The sequence below is a fragment of the Cottoperca gobio genome, chromosome 10 (assembly GCF_900634415.1).
Source record: "Cottoperca gobio chromosome 10, fCotGob3.1, whole genome shotgun sequence".
Classification (NCBI taxonomy): domain Eukaryota; kingdom Metazoa; phylum Chordata; class Actinopteri; order Perciformes; family Bovichtidae; genus Cottoperca; species Cottoperca gobio.
The window spans coordinates 5,084,557-5,107,124 of record NC_041364.1 but is presented as its reverse complement, the minus strand read 5'-3'; the positions used below and the strand labels follow the sequence as shown (position 1 = coordinate 5,107,124).

The following is a 22,568-nucleotide window of genomic DNA, read 5'->3' as shown; positions in this document are numbered from 1 at the left end:
TTAACCATAGGAACCGGAAAACTCCTGCAAACTCTACTGCAAGGCTTGGTTAACCATAAACCCAATTACCATAAAAATCACTTCATGGGTTTCACATAGAGGAAGGTAGGCACGTGCTGCCACATATAAAAGCAGTGAAGGCTGGAGCTCGATGACTGAGGAGCCATTGGAAATCACTGACCTTAATCCCTAATGTGTTTTCAGTGCCTGTTAGCCCTAAAGATAAAGATCTGTGCAGATTGTGAAAGGGGGAGAGAGAGAAGGGGAACGACATACAGCAAACACCACAGGTCGGACTCAAACCAGTGGCCGCTGTGGGCAATGACTAAGCCTTTGTATATGGGACGCCTGTGCTACCGGTTGAGCTACCGGGACGCCCCATTGTATCCCTTTGTACTCATGCCATGCATGGAGGCTGGAGTGGATCTTTAATGTTGTCAGTTATGGTAGTCTAACTCATGTTCTGCTCTTTGCTTTGTGTTTCCAAGATGCCTCCCGAAATAAGAGGTTCAACGAGTCCCAACTGCCAAAGACCCAAGGTCCAATAATCACTCATTCTCAATGAACCATTAGGTTACTGGCTATAACTGCTGTCCAGTCTAACAGAAGGCATTTATTGAGTTGCTGCTCTGTTGCACAGCAAATTAGATAGGCTCTGTTGTTTTTGCACTCTTGACATGCATTAGCTTGTTTGTATGACTGAGTGCACATCAGGCACCTTTCTACATGGTCACTACGTTCACCCAGTCGTGTAAAACGGGAGACCACAGACAGGATCACAAGATGCTAATCAGCAGCCATCCCTTTGGCTATGGAAAGCAGAATAGCATCTTTATTCCAGTCGTTGGCAAATTAAGCAAGACTTTGACATGCATACGTACTGAACTGTACTGTAAGATTGTTAGTACCTGGAGCAGAATTAAGATGATGGCATAACGGCTGTTGAGACACAGCCGGTGTAAGACTTCCACAGAAGAGAACTAAATTAGTTTAAATGGTTTAATTTTTGGACTTAGCATATTACGGGTTCATATTAGCGTCTAAATATTACTGTAAACCATTAAATGTTATTATTATGTATTACTTTCCATGTTTAAATCACAGAAATACAAGGATTAACATGCAAACTAATAATTTTGTTCTAGTCTCGCTCCCGCGCACAAATTACTTAGCCATATAATCATTCTGTTCTCCCTCCTGTTTTACACACACATGCAACAGGAGTGATGCTAACAGGTTTTGACGCTGAGGTTTGGATTTGTTATTCAATAATATATAGTGGAATGTGTTAAGGGATGCCTTTTAACAATCACCAGCTTGTTAGGTTCTGTAGTGTCTTCTCTCTGTGGATTCGGCCAGTAGGCGCAGATCTGGAGAATCTGTGAACTTGCTTTTTGTCATTGCGTTCTTCTTACATCAATGCAAATTTGTGAGTCAGTTTTGAATTTGTTATGCAGTTGCTCGCTGCTTTATCATAATGTTTCTTTTAGTGTGTGATCTGTGAGGCGAGATTCATAGATTTTGTATGTGCGTGCGTGTTGGCTAATCCTGGGAGAGAAACTACATTACTACTATTTATATCTTAATATTTCTAGTCTGTTCACTTAATCGTGATAAGGGATAGGCTGATACGTTGTAACGGATAACACTGCACCAGGATCTGTGTGCTATGGACTGTACTGTATGTGTGTACAGGAGACAAAAAAGGAAACAAAGACAGAAAGTCCATAAAGAAATATGATATGTTATCCACTGAAAATGTGAACTGGAACAAAAAGAAAAAAAATCAATGGATTTAGAATAGCAGGCATTTGAAATCTGTATTTTCTCTGTGCTTCGACATGTGCCACCTGAATTTGTACTCAGCTTTAGAGAAGCCTCCTGATTTACCCAGGTAAATCAAGAGGCACTCTTCTGTTTGAAGCTGCGACTGTGCAGCTGTGAGCAATATCCGCCCATGATCAGATGTTGATCCAAGAGGAGAGGACATGCCCCTGTAAATATTACAATATATTTATAGCTTACTCCATAGCAGTGGATTTAAATGGAGCAATCATTTCTGGAGATGATGCATGGCAGTCTCAGGTGAAGAAACAACACGTCATGGTGTAGTGATCCTCATCTGCAATCTATTCTACTCATTAACACCCTGTTTTGCCATGCAGAAACAGCTGTCTGGCTCAACACTGGTTACAGTTTACCATCAGGGGCCTCAATTCAACCGTTTGGGGTGCTCAGTGGCATTGCACTTTCATTTTAATAGCGTTCCAATTTAAGAGCCAATCAGTGAAGCACGAGTTCTGACAGCTGTGGTAGAGCAATAAATCATAAAATATGGAGAGGCAGAAAAAATCCCCTGCATGTAATTATAACTGTGGCTCGGTCAATGTGGCTTGGCTAGCAAACGTGTGCCTACGCACAGGTCTGTAATAGCTTACCTCACAACAGGCCAGATATGTCAAAGTGAGCATGTGTGTTGCTGCGACACTGATCAAGTGTTGTTTTAGTTGTAGTGCATTTATTTAAAAAGCACTACTTTTTAACTAGTGAAATGTTGGTGCTGTAGTGAATTGTCTGGTCACTGTATAGATGTGAGGATGCTGTGATCTACAGTAGAGAGTATGTTTTGCATGAAGGCACTCATGTTTTAATATTATTTGCTTTCTTTACAAAGCCCATAATTCCATTGATCTTAGCTTATCCCTGTAGTTTCATGATACAAACTTGATATGGTATCCACTGCAGTTTTCAAGATATGACAACTGCAAACAATATGTTAATAATATATGTTCAAAGTTAGCATATAACAAGTATTCAACTTATTCACAACCAGGATTCTGAATCTTGTATATTTGTTGCAATGTAGCATCAAGCTCTATGTTTTAACATTATTTAAACAAGCACTTGTTTGAACAGCAGTTTCTTCCCATTAATCCTTCATCAGACAATTCAAGGTAACAATTGAAACCTGAATTGCAGGCCAACAACAGAATGCTGGTGCGTTTATGTTTTAGCCTTTAATTAAATGGTTGGAAACAGCAGTGTGTTAGACAAGCATGCATTTACTGAGTGAAAGGAATTCATATGTTAGACTGGCTCTTTTGTTTTTTTTTACTTTTATTAGAGGGATAAAGATAGAGTGGAGCGAGGGAGAGAGAGAGAGGGCATGCCATGAAGCAAAGAGCAGCAGATCAGATTCAAACCTGATTTTTTAAATGTCCGTCTGTGTTGGATGTGTCTGATGAAATGAGAGAGCTTTATATATGGCTCAGATGAAAGCGAAGGCATGAGGCAAAGAATGGAAGTCTCTGGAAATCCAATCACCAGACAATGGGATTAAACACTATTTGAAGTTCTTCAGGCTAGCATGCTCACTACAGAAGAAAAGCAGAGGTGAGGATTGTGGTCTGGGGTTAAGGATCTAAGGCTGAAATACTAAGAACAGAAGAAATACAAAGTAAGGGCAAACGTCTAAAATACATAAATTAAGAAATAATCCAGCTCTGCATGGCTGTGTTAACCAATTGCTATGTTCAAACTACTTTGACCTTGGGTGGGAGATAATACCCTGTTATCATTGCCAGTACTTAGAAGGTATTTAGAGCACTGAACCTTCTGCTGTAGGAGGCCCTCACTCACCATATGTCATTAACAGCAGCCATTGTGCTTGTACAAAAATAAATGGCAAAAAAGAAGCAGTATTTAGCAACTCAAAATAGTTTCACTATTGTCGTGAAAGCATTTTAAATTATAGTACCAAAGCATCAAGATGGTAATCCCTTTTATTTAGATTATGGAACATTTCTCACCACAGGTCGGCTTGGGCCTTTCTGTGTGGAGTTTGCATAAACTTCATCCCACAGTCCAAATACAAGCAGGTTAGTTGTCCGTAGGTGTGAATGTGAGCATGAATGATTGTCTGCCTCTATGTGCATAGCACTCTGTCATGGTTTGTACCACGCCTCTCGCCCAATGTCAGCTGGGATCGGCTACGGTCCCTCCGGACCCTGTAAAGATTATGCAGTTACAGACAATGGATGGGATGGATTTAGTTGGTTTGGTGTCTTTGCCCATTAAATGTAATAATTTCCTGTATTGACATTTTTTTTATTGTGTTTTGTATCAAACTCAAATCAGCGAGACGCTGTTTTGGACAACAACATGTTTTGCCATGAACAAAATGCCGAATTAAAAATGCTGTTTTCAAACAACAACAGCTTAGCTCCATGACACACCTGAAAAAAAACCTGCTGAAACGGAGGAAAAACAACTTATTTTCACTGAAAGTGGCTCCGTTCACCTCGCTCGCTCACTGTGAACATCTTCACCGAAACTGCTGCTCCACCACTGCTCGTTTCGCTTGGTCACTGCGCTTTGGATGCTTATGGTTGCCTCCATTTGGATGTTTAACTTTCACGATACAGATTTATTTATGCGTAGAATTTGTAACCAAGCGGCTATATTCACATTCCTTTGTTGACATACGTCGGTGTAAGGTTCCGCATGTTTTCTATTGCTTAAATGTTCACATTAGTGACACGGCAACACTGCCTCTGATACATGTATTGATATATGAGTAGACTAGTTGCAAAGTTACAAGTATTCATGATATCTCTCCCATCATGATAGACTCCACAAGCACTCAGCAGCTTCGTAATGTCAAGCCATTTATAAAGAAAAGGAAATGGTTACATTAGGAGATTCATTTCTGGTAAATAACCACAGCTCAGAACTCAGCTCAGATGACCAGCCAGAGGGGAAAAAACAGGCACTCTCTATACCAATTCAATTTTAAATATTGGCCTCTCATCAACAAATCAAATTATCATCTTCCTGTTCATTTCAGTAATCAATGAAGGAAATACTTTGGCTAATTGGATGCGGAGAATATTTCAGTCTGGAAGTATAAAGTCTTATCCTGATTACACGAGGTGAAATTATCAAGTGAACTGATATTTGTTTGTCTAATTATAAGTACAGTACATTATGTACTCAACTCTAGCAAACCAGCATGGAGGTGCTGTATCTTGGAAAAAGCATTACCTCTTAAAGACTTATTAAAATAGATAAAATCCTCCTCAGCCTATTATCTCACTTAGAGGAACAATTCTATGTACACAGAAACACAGTCCAGCTCTTTTCAAAAGAGGGAACAGGAAAGATCGAACCATCTTTTTATTCTAAGATCTGCTAAATATTATTAAACATGTTTTGCTGTAACTACATTAAAAAAGCAAACTGTCTGTTTCAAGGTAACTTCAATCAAAATGAACTTATTACATTGAATATATAATCACATGTCTGCTGTCCTGCCCACTAGTATTATATAAATAAATGAATTTATTTTATTGATGCATTAAATGAGTAAAATATTATTTTCATGTCATGCATTTTCATTACACTGGCAACAAGCTTCAAATATTATTTTTTTCTTTCTAAATATAAATTCAGAAACAAGAAACCGCTTCAAAATGTCAAAGCTAGACAAATGTCGGCACCTCCCAGAGAGGCTGAGAGATCAAAGTTCTTGCTTTAGAGGGTCAGACAGTGGACAGACAGTCTGATACAACCCAAAAAGGATCGTGAAACCCAAGGGCAATCACTGAGTGCTCCAACTCAGAGCCTGCATACTAGAACTGTAATCGGACAGCAAGAACATCCTGTGCTCAGACCTCTGCCTTAGTGCTTTCTGTGTGCAAGTTCTCCCCATGTTAGGATGTGTTCGCACTGTCTAAAGATATGAAGTTCATATAAAATAAAGACTTTCCCATGGATGTGAATATGAGTGTAAATGTGCTTGTCTGTGTGTGTACTTGTTCCGTGACAGATTGATAATCAAACCTACAGGGAAAAGTTCAAGCTCCTTTAAATCTTATAGGAATTAGTAAATAGGGAAACGCATAAAGTATTGTAAGTATTGTCACATTTACAAAATAATGACTTTGACACGATACCAGCTTAAAATAAAGGCTCTGTCACGCAGTGCCGTATGGCTGGCGCATATGAAAATTAGCATATACTACGTATATGAACGTATACAGAGCCTATTGATAGCGTACTTATACAAAACTTATCGGAGCGAATGGCCAACGTATTCGACGAATGCCCAACAGATGCATAACGCATTCCTAGCGTACTCCTTCGCCGTATGGCGGAAACGTATGCCGACGTATACGGAATATCAGCAATACGCTGGTGTACGTTGTTGAACGCTGAGGACGTGAAACGTTTTTGAACATGCCCAAAAAACATTTCACGGCCTCAGCGTTCAACAACGTACGCCAGCGTATTGCTGATATTCCGTATACGTGCTGGTGCACAAAATGTTTGTGCACCAGCATTGAAAAGTGAGTTTTTATTATACTTCCCCCTTAATATACAACTAGGACTGTAGAAACTATTAATTAAGATTAGATCTTTACACTTTCACATCTCTCCAACTTCACATGCCACACTGCTGCTTGTAAAAGGTTAAATCCTTGCAGAGATAAGTGTGAGCAGTACAGTCAGCTATTTCGTTGAGTTGCCCCCTAGCGAAATGCTCTATGTGAATTTAAGTTCCCTCTCATAAGCAGTGATACAGTGTATATGTCTAGGGCTTTTATTGTGAAAGGTAAGAACAGAAAGAGTGAAGCTGTAAGGTGGAAGCAATAAAGAATTTGCTGTCTTGGTTCAGACGATGGAGCCCCAGTGTTATTATAGTATTAGGTCCAACTCATAACCCTTGCCTGCAGTACTTTACTGCCATATTTTGCTTTGTGCATCTGCTTTATCAACCAGCCTTGGACGGTCGGCAAGAGCACTTGTATTTGCATTGATATGAGGGAAAAGAAAATGGTTGGCCGTAACCCTAACCCTACAATGCCTTCAGCAAATGGAAGCAGAGCGCTCGCTGCAGGGTATACCTTTCTAGTATCGGTATACCATGCAACACCAACTGTAACTATCACTCAATATCAGTGCGATTACAACGCGGTGTAAGAATAAACCCAGATAGAATGTTCAATTTCAAGGGCACAGAGATATACCATATATCAACCTTACTAAAGTGTGGTTATTACGCTCCCCTAGCCTCCTGAAAGAGTTCCAACTCTACAAAATGCACAATCACCTGTAGATATTGTCACAGCCCAGGAAGAACCTGCAGAAGATTATCTTTAATGAACCTCACATTATGTAAAGGGGGACTTGGAGGCAACTTTGAAAGCAGAAATGAGCAGTAAGGAGTGTATAGAATCAGAAATTCAAATCCATACTAAGAAAAATATGCATTATATATTATATATATATATATATATATATATATATATATATATATATATATATATTAGTGTCTTTGTTGTGCAGAAGCTTCAACAAGGCCATATGCCTATGTCACATAAATCTGGACATAGGCAGACATTATTCCACTTAATGCAGTCAAGTGGAATAAAAATGCAGTATATATATATAGCACAGATGACAGCAGGAGAGTAAACATAACCTCCCAAAACTACATATGAGCATTGCATACTGCAGAAGTGGTAGAACCATTAGCACACAAAGATAAGAATTATCATAAAAATCTGTATCAAGATATCATAACAATACTGAGGTATTAATGATATAAAAATATATCTCAATATCAACTCCATAATTTTCATTCACACACGTGTTTTTGTGAAACAGAGTGTTGCAGTCAGGACAGCATACAGAAATGCTTAATATTTAATGAGGCTGTGTAACCAAGCAAAAACTTTGAATTGTTCCTCTGTGTTTTGCTCACAGCCATTACCACCACCATTAGCAGTCACAAAACACCAGACTTTTCTGAAAAATAATCAAGTTAAGGTGATAACACTGGCCTAGATTAATGTCTTAAATATAAAGAACATAAAGCTTGTGCTACATCCAAGGCCAAGCCCCGTCTCCCAGGTGTACTTGCTAGCAGGCATATAATCTACTGTATCCTACTCCTGCACAGACACTGACCTACTTAAAATCTAATGAAAGTTCAACCCCCTCTCTCTTCAAAGTAGTACACACAAGGTTACCTGCGCTCCGTGTCAACAAGGAGTGGTTTTGAACATTTTCCAAAAACAGATGAAGCACTACATTTCCAGTGAAGTTTACTGTAACACTCAAGATTAGTGGTTTTTCCCGATGCTTGATCAAGAAAACAGGATCAAAATAACTGAATCCGTTTGCCCTTTTATCAGCAGGGATCCCATTCAAAACCTTATCTACTTTCTACCTACCTTTCCTCATGCATGCTGATAATATAGATGGCAATATCTAATTTGATTAACCAGATGGTGAGTATATTCATCACCTCTTAATAACATTCAATCCACATTTTCCATTTTAGGAGGAATAAAAGACAGTGATCCACTCATATACAGCGGGTGCCGAGTGTGGACCACATGATACGCTGCCAATACAACATGCTGAAAGGTTGACTCCATTTCTAAGGTGTTAACTCCTCTTAATCAGACAGCAGTGACAAGAGGAGACGCTTTCTGCCAACCACACAGACTTCACAAAACAAATTTGCGATGATAGAAGCCAGCCCGTTGATTATCAACTGACAATCTGTGCCACATTTTCAATGAGTATACAGATTGCTTTGTCAGTGGTTGATAGTGAGGTGTAAATTGAGTGGATGATAAACCAAAGTGACAAAAATTATATTCTAAAAACACAGTAGTGTTTTTGCATTGACATCCAATTTTCTGCTGATCGCTCTGCCAACAGTTATCAAATGCAGTGCATGCATTGATTACATGATTTTGCTTTTTGATTTGTCATCTTTAGCAATCACCTTCCAAAAAGTGTTTTGTTTAATTGTTGTAATTTTTCACAGCTGAGAGACATGTTGCTTGGGGAAAGCTTGAAAGACCTAATAATTAGTTAGTAGTTAAGTTTCGCTTAGTTTTTATTGCCAAATATCTGGCCCATCCTACATAGCATTAAAATGCTAACTGCTTTATACCTACGGTTTATTCTTATAAGTGCTGTCTTCTCATCTCCAAGGCTATCTGCAAGCTAGGCTAATTTAAATATTTCATACAGTATGTGGCATGCTAATGCAGTCTCTGTTAATCAAGTTTATATTACTAAACAAAGTATTGTGTATTCTTCAGTAAAAAGGACAATAGAAAACACAATTGAAACTTCTGTAATAAATATTTCTGGAGTTGATTAAAGTGGATTAGGTCCAAAAGATGATACGTCTTTACTCTACATAGACATAGCCTCTTTTAATATAATATGTATGGGCTTACAACAAAGGGTGAACAAAGGCCTTGGATATTTAAATGTCATCATGGGAACAGGTGTAAATGTGCGTGAATACCTCATACCCAACAGAACTCTGAAACTGCTCAACATTCCCCTGGCTCAGGTGCAATCATTCCCCCCCTTATTCTGTATTCAAAGATCACTGCACTTTTCAGTTTAATATAAACATGTGATACTAGTACTTCCCAGTGTCAGCACAATGTTATGACATATAGCAGGTGGAGGTACTGCAAGCTTAAGTGTGACAAAGGACAGAGAACACAATGAGTGCAGAGTCAAACTGCAACAGTTTGCTGATTAGCCACACAATTTGAAACCCTCAAATATTGTCTGGAATGTAAATTGGATTGATGAAACCAAGATATGATCACTCGAGAACTGCACATTTAAAAGATGTCTCCTTAAGCAGATCCAGCCATTACCAGCGGTATGACATTTGAGTAGCTGAATAGGCATGGCACTACCCGTGCTGGAGCATGACTTCAGTCCACCGTTTGATGCCTAGAGTGCAGACCTTTGATCTAATTTTAGTGTGTGCCTTGCCCTTCACACAAATACTCATTATACGTGGCACAGCCAGAGTGGTGGTACAGTGCCAATCCGATGTACCATCAATTCTTGCTGAAGAAGTGAAGATTTTACACTGTAGGAAATGAAAAAACTCTGAAAAAATGTTTTTTTTCATGGTGGAAAAATGTGGGCTATGAGCCCAGCCATCTGTGATAGGGAGAAACAAACCCAGCAAGGGATATGAGAGGAAAAATAAATCTGTGCTTCTGTGGCAAGAAGTTTGCTGTCAGTTGTTGTTTGGACCATAAAGCTGCACATCAACTTCTTCAGTGTATTCATTAATAATCTCTATAAACAGTTATCTCCATATGAATGCAGAATCTTTAGGCAACAGGACAAGATTTTTGGTATCAGAAGCTGGTTTCTGTTGTAGTCCGAATAGTGTTGACAAATCCTGTTTGACCGGCTTTGGTTGCGTGAAAGTACAGTCCGTGTGGAGGGCAAAAGAGGCGGAATGCATTGTTCCACAATATCGGAACCCACTGGCTATCGTCCGACGTGATTTAACGACCAGCGCATTGAAGAGTATTGGCCGTAATTTCCGCTGTAATGTCTACAGTAACCCTAGAAATATTGGCAGTTCCCGCTGATAGCCGATGTGTTCTGAGATCAATTCGTCCTTAAAAACACCCTCGGGATTGCTTTGAGGTTTCTGACATCATTTCCGAGTGACACATTGTATGAACACAGCAGAATCTAGTCTGCTGTCATGCATACAACTCTTTTTCCAGTATCCCTATGAGAACTAGCATGCTGCATCTCATAATTTCCCTTTCTCCTCTTTCTCGTTCTCCTCCTTTTTCTCTGTATAACCGTTCACTATTACCATCCATCTGCTGTTTTCATGTCTCATCAAAGATTTTTCTTCCCCTCACCAACTTTAAATATTCACTTCGTGTTCTTTCAACAATAGCTTACAAACACTTGGAAATAATTGAGTCTCAGCGGGCTGACAAAAAAGGGAGCAGTGATCGTGCACAGTGGAAGTGATCAAATATGGCCTTGAGCCAACCCTCTTTGTAGATAGTCTTTGTATTGCCATTGATCTGGGGGTGGATACACCCAAGGAATACATTATTAATGCACCTGTTTTTTTCTACCGACAGTTGAAAGTAGTGAATCACAAACAGTAATGGGATTAGATGGGTGTTGCACCGGAAGAGAGGAAACCAGGGTCGCTGAGTATATGGGCAACCCTAAGGACCAAAGACAGTGACCACGAAACAGTGTGATAGAAGGCTTTCATCTCCTAACAGAACAGTAATTGTCAAAATAATGTACTCATCAACCTCTCTGTATACAAGGTGCCGTGTCATCATTGCTATGGGCACAGAAAGTTATTTTAACAACCTCTCAATCCTTCAATGTGCCAATCATCTAGGCATTTATTCTTCAGGGCAAATACGTATCTGTGTGATCATCAACTGGAATCTGCCTATGAGTTCACCTCGTGTGGAACGTTTATGCGTTTATGCGTTTTCCTTGTATCCACATAAATTACAAAAGATAAAACAATAAATGTGGTGATTTTGTTTTGGCATTTCTAGTGTCTCAGGTCATTAAGTCGCTAATTAGCTGAAAGAAGCTAAGCTGTTTCCGCTTCTTAAGTAACACACACACATGTGAACAGGCTTCCTAGTGCAGTCATGTACAATAGACCTATTACTTTCTGTTGAGTGCTTTTAGAAATGATGCATTTTAACATGTTCATAGCATCTCAATTATGAATATTTCTGTGACGTGTTTATTCATGTGTGTGTTGGGATTATGTGGGTGTTTGTGGGATACCTTAAGGGTACACATGTCTTTAAGTTGAACATAAAGAAGTCATAGCCCCATCACTTCATGACAGTGTACTACATACTAATAATACAGTATATTGCTAAAAGAAAAATCTTGTCTTTCAATATTTTACATACAGCACGAAACTATTTACTGTGAACATACATGTGCTTAGTTTCCAAGCAGGTTAGCAGTAGAGCCGTCTCTGGTAAAAAACAAGCTTTCCACTTCATGTAGTCACAGCTAAACTGAGTTACCTGTCATTCAGTGCATCTTACTTACTGTAACTCCCACACTATCTCCTCTGTTTTATTCACAGACTGGTTCAATCGCATTATGGTTGTCCAAGGACCATGAACTGCTAAGATACAAAAAGTGTGGGTCATATCAACAGCAAAGAGCTTTTCCACAAACATTTTTCTTGCTCGTTGATTAAATAGTCCATCAAAGGCAAAGCTCAATGTTAAACAGCCTTGTTCCTATTTCTTGGCAGGGGCAGTATCTTTGTTTCTGAGCACTCATTTCAGCACAGTATTTTCTTTGCATATCACGTAGATCACTTCCTGATCAAGTAATATACCTAAGTCTTGATATAAAGAGATGTCTTTGTCTCTGTTTTGTAGCTGAGGTTCCTGTAGCTGGTGATCTTTAGTGTGCCCGTTCAACCAAGCCAGTCCCTCTTGTGATGACCTGACGACTGACCAAGTGATCTTCAGGAAACGTAGTTGTTTTCACCATGAAATGTGAATATGTTCAGCTAGTAGAACCACTTGTGTAACAAAAATGAAGATGCATAAAACCCTGTGGATTTTTATCTCAACATTATACATCATGCAAAAGTGCCGTTTCCTTTGTAGAATAGCTAATCAAAGCACAATCACAGACACAAAGAAACGCAGAAACACTTTTTTTCAGAGCCAATACTATATAAGCCCTCTGTCTCTGTGTATCTGTAAGGATGAGCTCCAGGCTGTGACAAGCAGATCCAGAGTTGGACAGCCTAACATCCCCTGAGGTGCCTCTGTTTCCCTCATATTCATTCTTCCATCACAGGCAAAGCCCAAGGTCCTGGTGGATTTTACACTAATACATGTGCATTGATGTATAATTCACAGTGACCATGTCGGCATCCGAGGCTAGGAATTACACATGTTGACAATAGCACTGGCGCTTGTATACTTGGAAGTAAAGGTCAATGTTTAAATTTAGAGGTTTGATTCCCAGCTCATCAAAGATAACTGGGCAATGCAGTCCCTGCAATATCTAACGTGGCAGGCACGCTGAATTTTTACTACGTGTGTTGAGAATGTCTGAGGACATGTACATTTAATCTCGGTCACGCATTGCCCACATTATAAGTGTGGCAGGGGAGAGCTGGTCACTGTGGTGCCGCCAAACACAATATCATTTACAAAAAGGCATGTGATGACATTTATATCCCATAGCCTGCATGGGATATACAGACCCATTTGTGATCCAGCTGGCATGTGCCATTTATTGGAGACCTTTATACAGTGTGGCTCACAATGCTATGAGTGGATACATATATTTTAAATGGAAGGGGTCTACTGACCAGGACGATATTAGCTCTTCCATCGTGGACTGCCTACAGAGGCACATAGAATAATCATCATCCTTTGGATGAGGTTACCGTGTTAGGGTATACTCTCTCAAAGCGTGTTGGTACTGTTCTGCATCTGTGACTTTTTTGACTTCATGTCACAACTTCAAATATAAATAACATTAAGATTTGTCACCCAGATCTCGTATCCATTTTACTTTATTGTTTAGATACAATGACCTTTTGCAATCTCTGATATACAGAATAATTTCCTAATGTCAATAGCACAAACAAATATCAGAGTGACGTCAAGACTTCTATCCGATGAATCACTATGTAAGCAAAGCCCGTAGTGGGAAGGCTGTGTTTTCATGGAGAATGTCATTCTGTAATGACAGATTACAAATTTAGGTAAGAATAAACATTCTGTTTGTCCGTCATTTCACACCAATTAGATGTTTTTTGAGATTTAGCCAAGAGGGATTGCTCTTTTCTTTTAGAAAATGGAACAATATATCTTCATCTAGCAGCAACTAAGGCTATATTCAAAACCGCATAATGAAAAAGCGTATCAATTCCTGATTAATGTGCCAACCTGAATGGGCAACCATTTTAATCATTCCTTGTTAAATAAATATTGGGAATTAAAAATAATAATAAACCAGCAATTAATAATACATAAGGGTTTACAGGGACATATTTTAAGTGATGGGATAGTAAGGCAAGACACCAGCTAATGACATAATTAGGCTAGTCAGGATTATTATTGCATCAGCTAAAAACATGCTACAACCCAGGCAAACACCAGTGAAGTGATGTACATTTTTTGTTTACAACTGATTTAAGGAGATATGATGAAATCCTGACAAGTCTTGAAATTGTATCAGTTTCTTTACTCCCAAATCTTTTTCTCTCCATCTACCCATTATCTATCTATAAACCAGCCAACACATAGTGTTGTACACACACAATAGCCCACATTTACTGCAGACAAACTACTGAATCATCAGACAACATCCCTCCATAACCAAAAGGCGAATAATAGTAAGACCACAGCAGGCAGAAGATTATGTGCTGCCTTCAGAATCTCCATCGCCTCACTGACAGACTCCAAAATGTCTAGAGCCTCCACTCGACAGTCAAACCTCTGGTAACACACTGAGCAGACTAAGAAGAGGAAAGGAGAGAGCTGCAGCGATAAAGACAGCGGGAGAGAAGCTGGGAGAGGAGAAGGAGTCCTTATCTATTCAGTATGTTCTCCAGCCCAGGAGCAACGGCATGACAACGGCTCTAATGAGACTCTTGCCCAACTGACATCCATCTGAGATTATAGGAATATAAGAAAGTGGCATGCAATAAATTAAATAGCAACGCTGAGTCCTCATTGGCAGTTCATCCAACAGCCTGAAAGAGAGCAGGAGGTGACTGCAGTATATGGGAGTTCAGGAGCAATGCTGTTACGAAATTGGGTTGGTTGCACTTATTGAATAGCAGCCAAGTGTCACTATCTTAATCGAACGGTGCACGTATAATATGAGTTCTTTTGTGCCTGTATAGGAATTAATCTCATGTCATCTTGCCGGTCTTCTTTTACACCAAAAGAATAGTCAAGATTGACATTTAGGCTCTGAAACTCAATAAAAGACAGGGCTGTCAATTATAAAAATGTTTACTATTAGACCCACTATCTCCTTTCTGGATTCCCTTTTTGTCCCACCATGTATTCTTTCATCCTGTTTGTTTTACTCTTAAACTTTCAGATTGAAACATCCGACCAGGAAATGAAAACTCGTCCACAAGACCTAGAACAACACTGTGTGAACCTACAACACCTGGAGAGACGAGCCACGTCATCCTCCCAAAACAACAACAGTCTTCTGCTCTTAGTGGGAGTTTTAAGATTTGTAGGTGTTCTTACTCTTCCCCACAGATTCCTTAAAAGATAAATAACTAGCAAACATCCAAGCCGTGCTTTGGTCTATATCAGCTGTAAGCCCAAAGGAGGTTAGGTTCTGTGACATGCTCTAACAAGTGTAGACCCAGAGTCCTGTTGAAAACCTTTCATAGTCTGGCAGAAACGGGGTTATGGAAGCTTGTCCAAAGTAAGAGACACAAGTGCTTTTGAAGAGTCTATGGTCCCCTCAGAGGCAGAGGACATATCCATGTACTGGCATTTCCACTATTGTTGCAATGAAAAGGTGACATCTGACATATCCAGATCTACCTGTGAAGCATTAGTGGGGATACGGTATTGTATGTAATGACCTAACCTTTCTGGGCACCAGCCAGGCAGCTTGCAGCTCAATGATTCAGTTTAAACTGCTGTCTGGCTAATATTTGAAAGAAAATGTGAACTTGAACATGAAGTGTAGTCTTGTCAAATCCATGCACATATGTAAGCTTTAATATGAATCTTGGATTAAATGAATTTTAAACAAAAGTGCACATGTTGAATAATCATTTCTCTAACCTTGATATTCAACCCTTGATCTTCTCTGCTAATACCCAGTATTTAATGGGACTATAGACAAAGATAAACAAACCTCGATGAAGATTTGAATATGTAAGAAGCCCCTCACCTTGATACGAGAGACAGCATTTATGTTATCGTCTAAAGAACAAAGCGGTCAATACTCTAAATACCCTGCTTCACAGCTGAAAACTGAGGGTGCAGAGAAAGAATAAAAGGTGGCAAAGTCGCTGTAAGGACATCCTAAAGTGGCTGAGGGAGGCAAAATACAAAATGGATGGCTCGAACATTGGCCTTGCTGAAAATGAACCAGTATCAATCTTCCCATGCTATTAGGATATAGGCAGGTTATTCTACTGTGTGCATATTTAATGATACTTAATTAGTTTTAAAGAACGGGACTGGTCAGTAATGGCACAAATGTATTAGCCTGTTTGTGACTTAAATTACTTTTTGGGTAAATACTGGCTGAATTACAAAGAATAAGGAAATGTGCATAGCACTCAGAGACAAAGGACAGAATGTCATACTGCAAAGGGGAATTGTAAATCATTATGGCCAAGGATGTTACAGTACATCTCACATCACAACTTCACTGCACTGTTTAGACAATACTGCAAATGAAATGGATGTCAGCATATGTACATGAAGGCTGGAGATGTACTTAAGGGTGAACAAGTTCGGATCAAGGTTATAACATCAGGGCTCTTCGTTAAAGCTGTGTTCACTGCTTGAGGACATTTGATCTTTATTTTTTTACCAGGGGAATAGCCCAAAATACTAGTTTTCCTCTTTTCCTCTCGTCTATCTCAACTGCCGTATAGTGAGACACCCTTTGCCCCCTATTCTTAACCAGCTACATCACCCCTGACCTTTACTAATTCTTACTTGTCGACACACACAGAAAGGGACTTTTCCAAAAGGTGATACGACGCACTCTTGGCAGCTTGCCCGGGAAGGTCAAGCTGCAAAGTGACAGAGAGCAAGGTCACTGTCAATGGAAGCTGTTCGTAGATCAGTCCTCATGCCTCAGACAGCCTCTTCCTGGTAACTATATCCCTAAAGGGCTACACTGCCACCAGCAGTCACTTAGCACATCACATCTTCAACAGACACAAATCCTTTGTGTTCCTTTTCCTTATCTCTTTTGCCAAGCATTTCTCTGTTGTACACAAAACAAAGTGTGGCTATGTTTTTCCTCAGTCTAAGTTTCTTTTAGTGAAACTGTTAGCTGACAGCCCTACATACTGTAAGAATGCTATTTTAAACATTGACACACCCAAGCCCTTATTGTCAAATATTTAATGAAGAAAATGTAGCTTAATACACTTGACCAATGCTTTTGCTTATGACACTTTATTAATAAGATTATGGTGAACATAATAGTCATCATGTTTATCCAAAGGTCTACTCCAATTATCTTTTAGGAAAGGGCTGACATGTTTTGTACGCTAATAAATGATCTTCATTTAAAACAATCTTTAAAATTTTTTCTGTGAAGCATACTCTATTAAAACAGAATTATTTCCCCCTCCTTTAAGCGGCTGTCGACCATGATGAGTAAGCATATTCCATAAACGACCCAGCTGTTCAAGCATATTGTGTTTCGCTTAATCAGGAATTCAAAGGGGCTGACAACAGATCAGCCGCATCCATTCACCAGTTGACCATTAAAAATATAGTCTTCTGTTTGTTTCAGCCAGCTGGTAGAGTATAGCCTACAGATGTGTGGCTCATGATAGCTAGCATGGTTACAGTATTGTGTTGTGACAGCAACTATTAAACACATATTAGCCTTTGAACTGAAAGATTGAGGTGAAGCCAATCTACCGTGTCATCTAAATGTGAAAAAAGCACTCTTACTAATAATATTACCCACAGTAGTGAAGAATGACTGAATGTATTCATTAAATTAGAGTTTAAGTTTAATTTAAATAAATAAATATTTTTAAACAAACAAGACTTGTTTCATTTACTTCTATGAGACTCTTTTATTGACCAAGTTAGAATCGGATATTTACAAAGTACATATTCCCAACTGTATCCAAAAGGTCATGGAGGGAGAAAAAAAATTAAATTTGAAACCCAGAGTTTCAGTCTGTGATCATTGATTTTTCTGTCCTTAATGGACAGGCTAAAAATACGCTGTTCTGCTTCTTGGTACAGTTTTTGACAGAGCTCTTTATACATCTGTCCTCTAACGACAAACTGTTAAAAGTGCTTAACCTGTATTTTGAAAGACTGTGGTACAAATATGTTTTATGATATACAAATGTTACATATAATTACTTTTCTTAAATTCTGGAGCACTTTACAAACTGAATGTAAAAGATTTTTTAAATGGCTGTGGAAAGATGTCACTGCATTGCAGACAATCTGTGAAACTCTGGAATAAATTCAATTTAACTTTAATATTGGCTTAATTATTTTACAGCTTTAAATGCACATCAATTATAAAATGTTTGATTTGCTATTTCTGCTATTTCTGCTATTTTGTGTGCATATGTATAAACGTTTTCTTTCAATAGATAGCCAAAAGGTAATATGTAATTGTATGTATTTGTAATGTGTTTTGAAAATCTCAACAAACTCAAACTTTTAAGGAGTGGGACAAACATCCCAATAAATTCCAATTAAAGTCGTCTGTTCTGTCTCATTGACTTAAAAAACTCAAAACCTTAAAAATCTGATCCTGAGAACACTATGTTCAAGTGTTACAGGTTTTAAGGTTAACAGATGCAAATAATGACCTGCCTGACTTCATTCAGCACAATAATAAAGCAATGTAAAGATCACACAAATGTGTACTTTAGTTTAGAGCAGGGGTGGCAAACATGCGGCCCGCGGGCCAAAACCGGCCCACCAGAGGGCCCAATCCGGCCCACCAGAGGGCCCAATCCGGCCCAACCTGGCCCAACCTGGCCCAACCCGGCCCAACCCGGCCCAACCCGGCCCGCGGGATGACTTTGCAAAGTGTAAAAATGTGTTGTTTTGATCATAAAGTAAAATAATGTTCCAGATACCTGTGACTAAATGTTTTGTGCCTTTGTAGATACACTGTGATCAGTAAGTTGTAATGCACATGTGTAAATGATAAACTGAGGCACAATATTGTTGAAATTGCACCTTTTTTTCTTAAGAAATTTCAGGTTGTTCATAATGTTTTGTAAAAAGATCAAATTTGAAAATTTTCCGAATGTACGTGTAGTTTGTACTAAAATCAAGGGGAACATCACGCGAGAATCACAAGATCGTGCAAGAATAGCTCCCGTGGTAGAAACGGTATTGCAGAATCGGCTGACACATTTCTACCGTTTCACGATATACAACAACAAACAATGCAATAGATATTCCACAACAGATACTTTGCCTATAATGTTTTCTATTCCATATGCTGGGATTTTATAACAGTACTTTTGTATCATTTAGTGATATTCATATTAAAGAAACCTTACTCGACAATGTGACGTCTCATTGTAATACTAACAATACAAACAACTGATATTAAAATATTAGGCCTGATTTGCAACTTCTATATTTGACTGATACCAAACCAGAAAGGCACATGATTGCAAATGATTTACTATACTTTATATAGATTTTAGCTGCCTACTGGTGTGAATGCACACTGATTCAAACTCCGTTTCTGTGATAAATCGAAAGCTCAGCCTTCTTGCCATCAAAGTTGTTTCCTCTGATTTCTGCCCCATGTGAACATGCTGTCAATGGCACTGAATAATGACAAGGTAGAAAAGGGCTCCTTCCCTCTGTTCCGTCCATCCTGTGATTCAGTGGATGCATTACATCACTGAAAATGGAGGGCCTAGTCTTTGACTCCTTTGCCATCATCAGAAATGGAAGAAAATAATACTGCAAACTGTATATCCCTTTAACACAGAGAGAAGGGGATTATACGCACACAGACACTCACCTGAGCACACACACGCTGTATGTACGCACAGTGTACATATACCCTATTTACACACACACACACACACACACACACACACACACACACACACACACACACACTTAACCAAATCCAAAGGGCTGAAAGAGGCAGAGCCAGACACAGCATTGCTAATTCAGAGTTAAAGGACATACAAGGGAGAGCAAAGTCGGTCTTAGTGCTTTCCTTTAACCATGCTACTCCATATCAGAGGCAATGCGTCAGCCCTGCCATGGTTAACACTCAATAAAACATCAAAAGGGATGAAGCACAGAGCTCTGGACAAATACACACCCACGCAGATACCAGATACACTCAGAAACTCTCTTTCAGTTTTACACGCTCTCTTACACACGTACACACGCATATTTGACGTATACATACTGTAGATGTAGCTCATAAGATTAAATGACTACAGCAGGCAGAGCAGATAATACGTTTGCATCTCTTTCGCGAGGAAGCAATTACACACTACCCCCCTTGCATGCTAAATGTGACTTCAATAGAATATTTGTGCATAGCAGCTTCTTGCAATCAGGCTTTATATTCAGGGGAACAATTGGCGATTTGAGCCACCTATACCCTGTCAACGCCAGATACACAGGAGCTGTCATCAACTTCCCATCAGGCTCCACTTCCCCCCAGTGGATGTTTTGCAAGAGAAGAGAGTCTTCTTTTGAAAATGTTATATCCAGAGGCAAAGGCATTTAATGGTCACTGTTTTGCATGTTACATGAGTAGGTGGCATTATAAGGATGAGCCCAGTCCAAAGTTGGGCTTTGACAGATTAGACAGGCGTTTGACTATTCAATTATTTTAAATATTTCAGGGGACCAACAGGATGCTCATGCCATCATAAATATTTCAACCGTTGCTTTACAAAAGGAGGTAGCCTTGCACTTGTCTGGTATTAATCAAGAGGGCAGCAGATTCACTCCAACACAAAAAAGAACACAAAAGCCACCTTTATCTTTCTGTCTCTTAGTCTGTACACTTTTGCTTTTTTTGAATCCATCCAAAAAAGAACTTGGCAAACAAGAGACACAAAAAAAAACGATTGTTTCATCAAATTTCCATTTTGGGAGAGTAAGCAAGAAAAACAGAGAGATAAAGAGACATGGAAATAGATGCATTGCTGGACCACAAAAACACAGACAAACTTACGTATACCGGTACATAGAAACTGAAGGTGAAGGTATAACGTAGGGCGTCTGAGATAGTGTAATACTGGACACAATCAGTTCTCAGTGAGCAGAGATAAAAGAGACACAGCAGCCTTTAAAATGCAGAAGGACACTCACCATTATGAAAAAAATGTGGCTAGTGTATAAAAGTAATTCCTTGAGGTCAGAGATACTAGCTGTTGCAAAGACGAGGACAAACATCCACCGCAATTATACCCTTTCCACTAGAAGCCTCCCCTGGTGATAACCGCTATGTAGCAATGAAGCAAAGAGATGAATTGCTTTGGAGACAGGCATCTCCCCTCTTAACAAACACACATGCATGAGTATGCAGATCCATATAAGATACATTATTTTCTGCATAGGGGAGTAGCCTTCCAAAAATAGCAATAAAAAAAGCAATCCTGTTGTCCGTAAGCCCTGGGACATGTTATTCTATTATGAAGACATTTATCCCAACTTTGCACTTTTTATAAAACTGACTAAATACAGTCTAGACTAAGACTCACGCACCTTTTCCATTTTCCTTTCTCTCTTTCCCACTTCACTGCATCTCTCAGCTCCTTAATCTGCCCTTTTCTCAAAAACCTGGAGGGTGCTATTAATATACAAGAGCCCGTGGATGTGTCCTTACCTTGAAATACCATCCAGAACCCTATAGTCCACAAGATAAGCTGTCTGAAGCTTGGTGCTGCTCCACAACAAAGAAAAAGGGCAAAAATCCTCCAAGTCTCTACAGAATCAGAATCCAATTCAAAGCCTTTCCTGATTAGAACTTACTTTTTTAATCATTGATTCTGCACATAATCCGTTCCACTTTACTTCCCTGGTTCAGGAGATTTTCTTTTGGGTTGCTTGCCCCTGATATTCCACCTTGGCACAGTGAAATAATGCTATGTATTCTACTGGAAAATGCGTGTGCGAGAGAGAAAGAGGCACTGTAGGATCTCTTCTAGTGCGCACTACCAGCTCCACTGCAAGTGAATCCAGCCGGTATTCACAGCTCTCCTGCTGCCTTCAGGAATGAAATTCAGCATCCGCTGTTCATCCCTACAACAAGGGGAGGGTTTCCCCCCCGGACGGAAACTTTCAGACACCTCTGCCAAAGCTATTGGAGGTGATAGTGGATGCCAGAGAGCCCTGATTATGTTATTTTCCTCGGTATCCTCCCTCTTTAATGGATTTCCCCCCTTTTTTTCTTGTCCAATTTGCCTGTTTGGTAGCTCTCTCCTCTTCAGAATACGGTCTCACAGAATGGATGCTGAGAAAGCAGCGGAATGAGGCGAGCCGCTTGTTCTCCTGCTCCGTCTCTCTCTCTCCCCCTCTCTCTCGCCCTCCCTCATACAAGCCCCCTCCCTGCTTCTCACTGCACCTCCCCACCCTGCATTTTCTCTCTCCTCCTCTCCTTCTCTCTCTCACACACACACACACACACACACACACACACACACACACACACACACACACACACACACACACACACACAGACACACACACACACCCTCTCTCTATTCACAAATGCTGCTTTGCCATTGCTAGCCATGTCAGACAAAAAGGTTCACCGCCCATACTCCTCAGAGAAACAAATAACGCTATGATAAATATGTAAAATTAAATAGATATGAAGTAAAGAAGCAGCGGCATGGAAAAAGCACTGAGCCTAGAGGCAATCTAATCTCCTTTCTTCATCCTAGTTACCTAATTACTATTTCTCTGGAGTTTACACTGTTTTGCATCTCTCTTTTGCCGTAACTTTTGTGTTAAGTGGAGTCG

At 39.6% G+C, this 22,568-nt stretch overlaps 1 protein-coding gene across 3 annotated transcripts in view; it reads right to left on the bottom strand.

Moving 5' to 3' along the window:
* lingo2 (leucine rich repeat and Ig domain containing 2) overlaps positions 1-22,110 on the bottom strand; it is a 197,436-nt gene extending 175,326 nt beyond the window's left edge. For 2 of the 3 annotated variants that reach the window (XM_029442022.1, XM_029442024.1), the window contains exon 1: positions 21,430-22,110. The gene's annotated coding sequence lies outside the window, so the exon portion shown is untranslated. Of the gene's footprint in view, positions 1-20,912; positions 21,027-21,429 lie in introns of those variants that run through there. The other variant, XM_029442023.1, reaches the window with a different exon arrangement.
* Between the last annotated feature and the right edge of the window lie 458 nt (positions 22,111-22,568).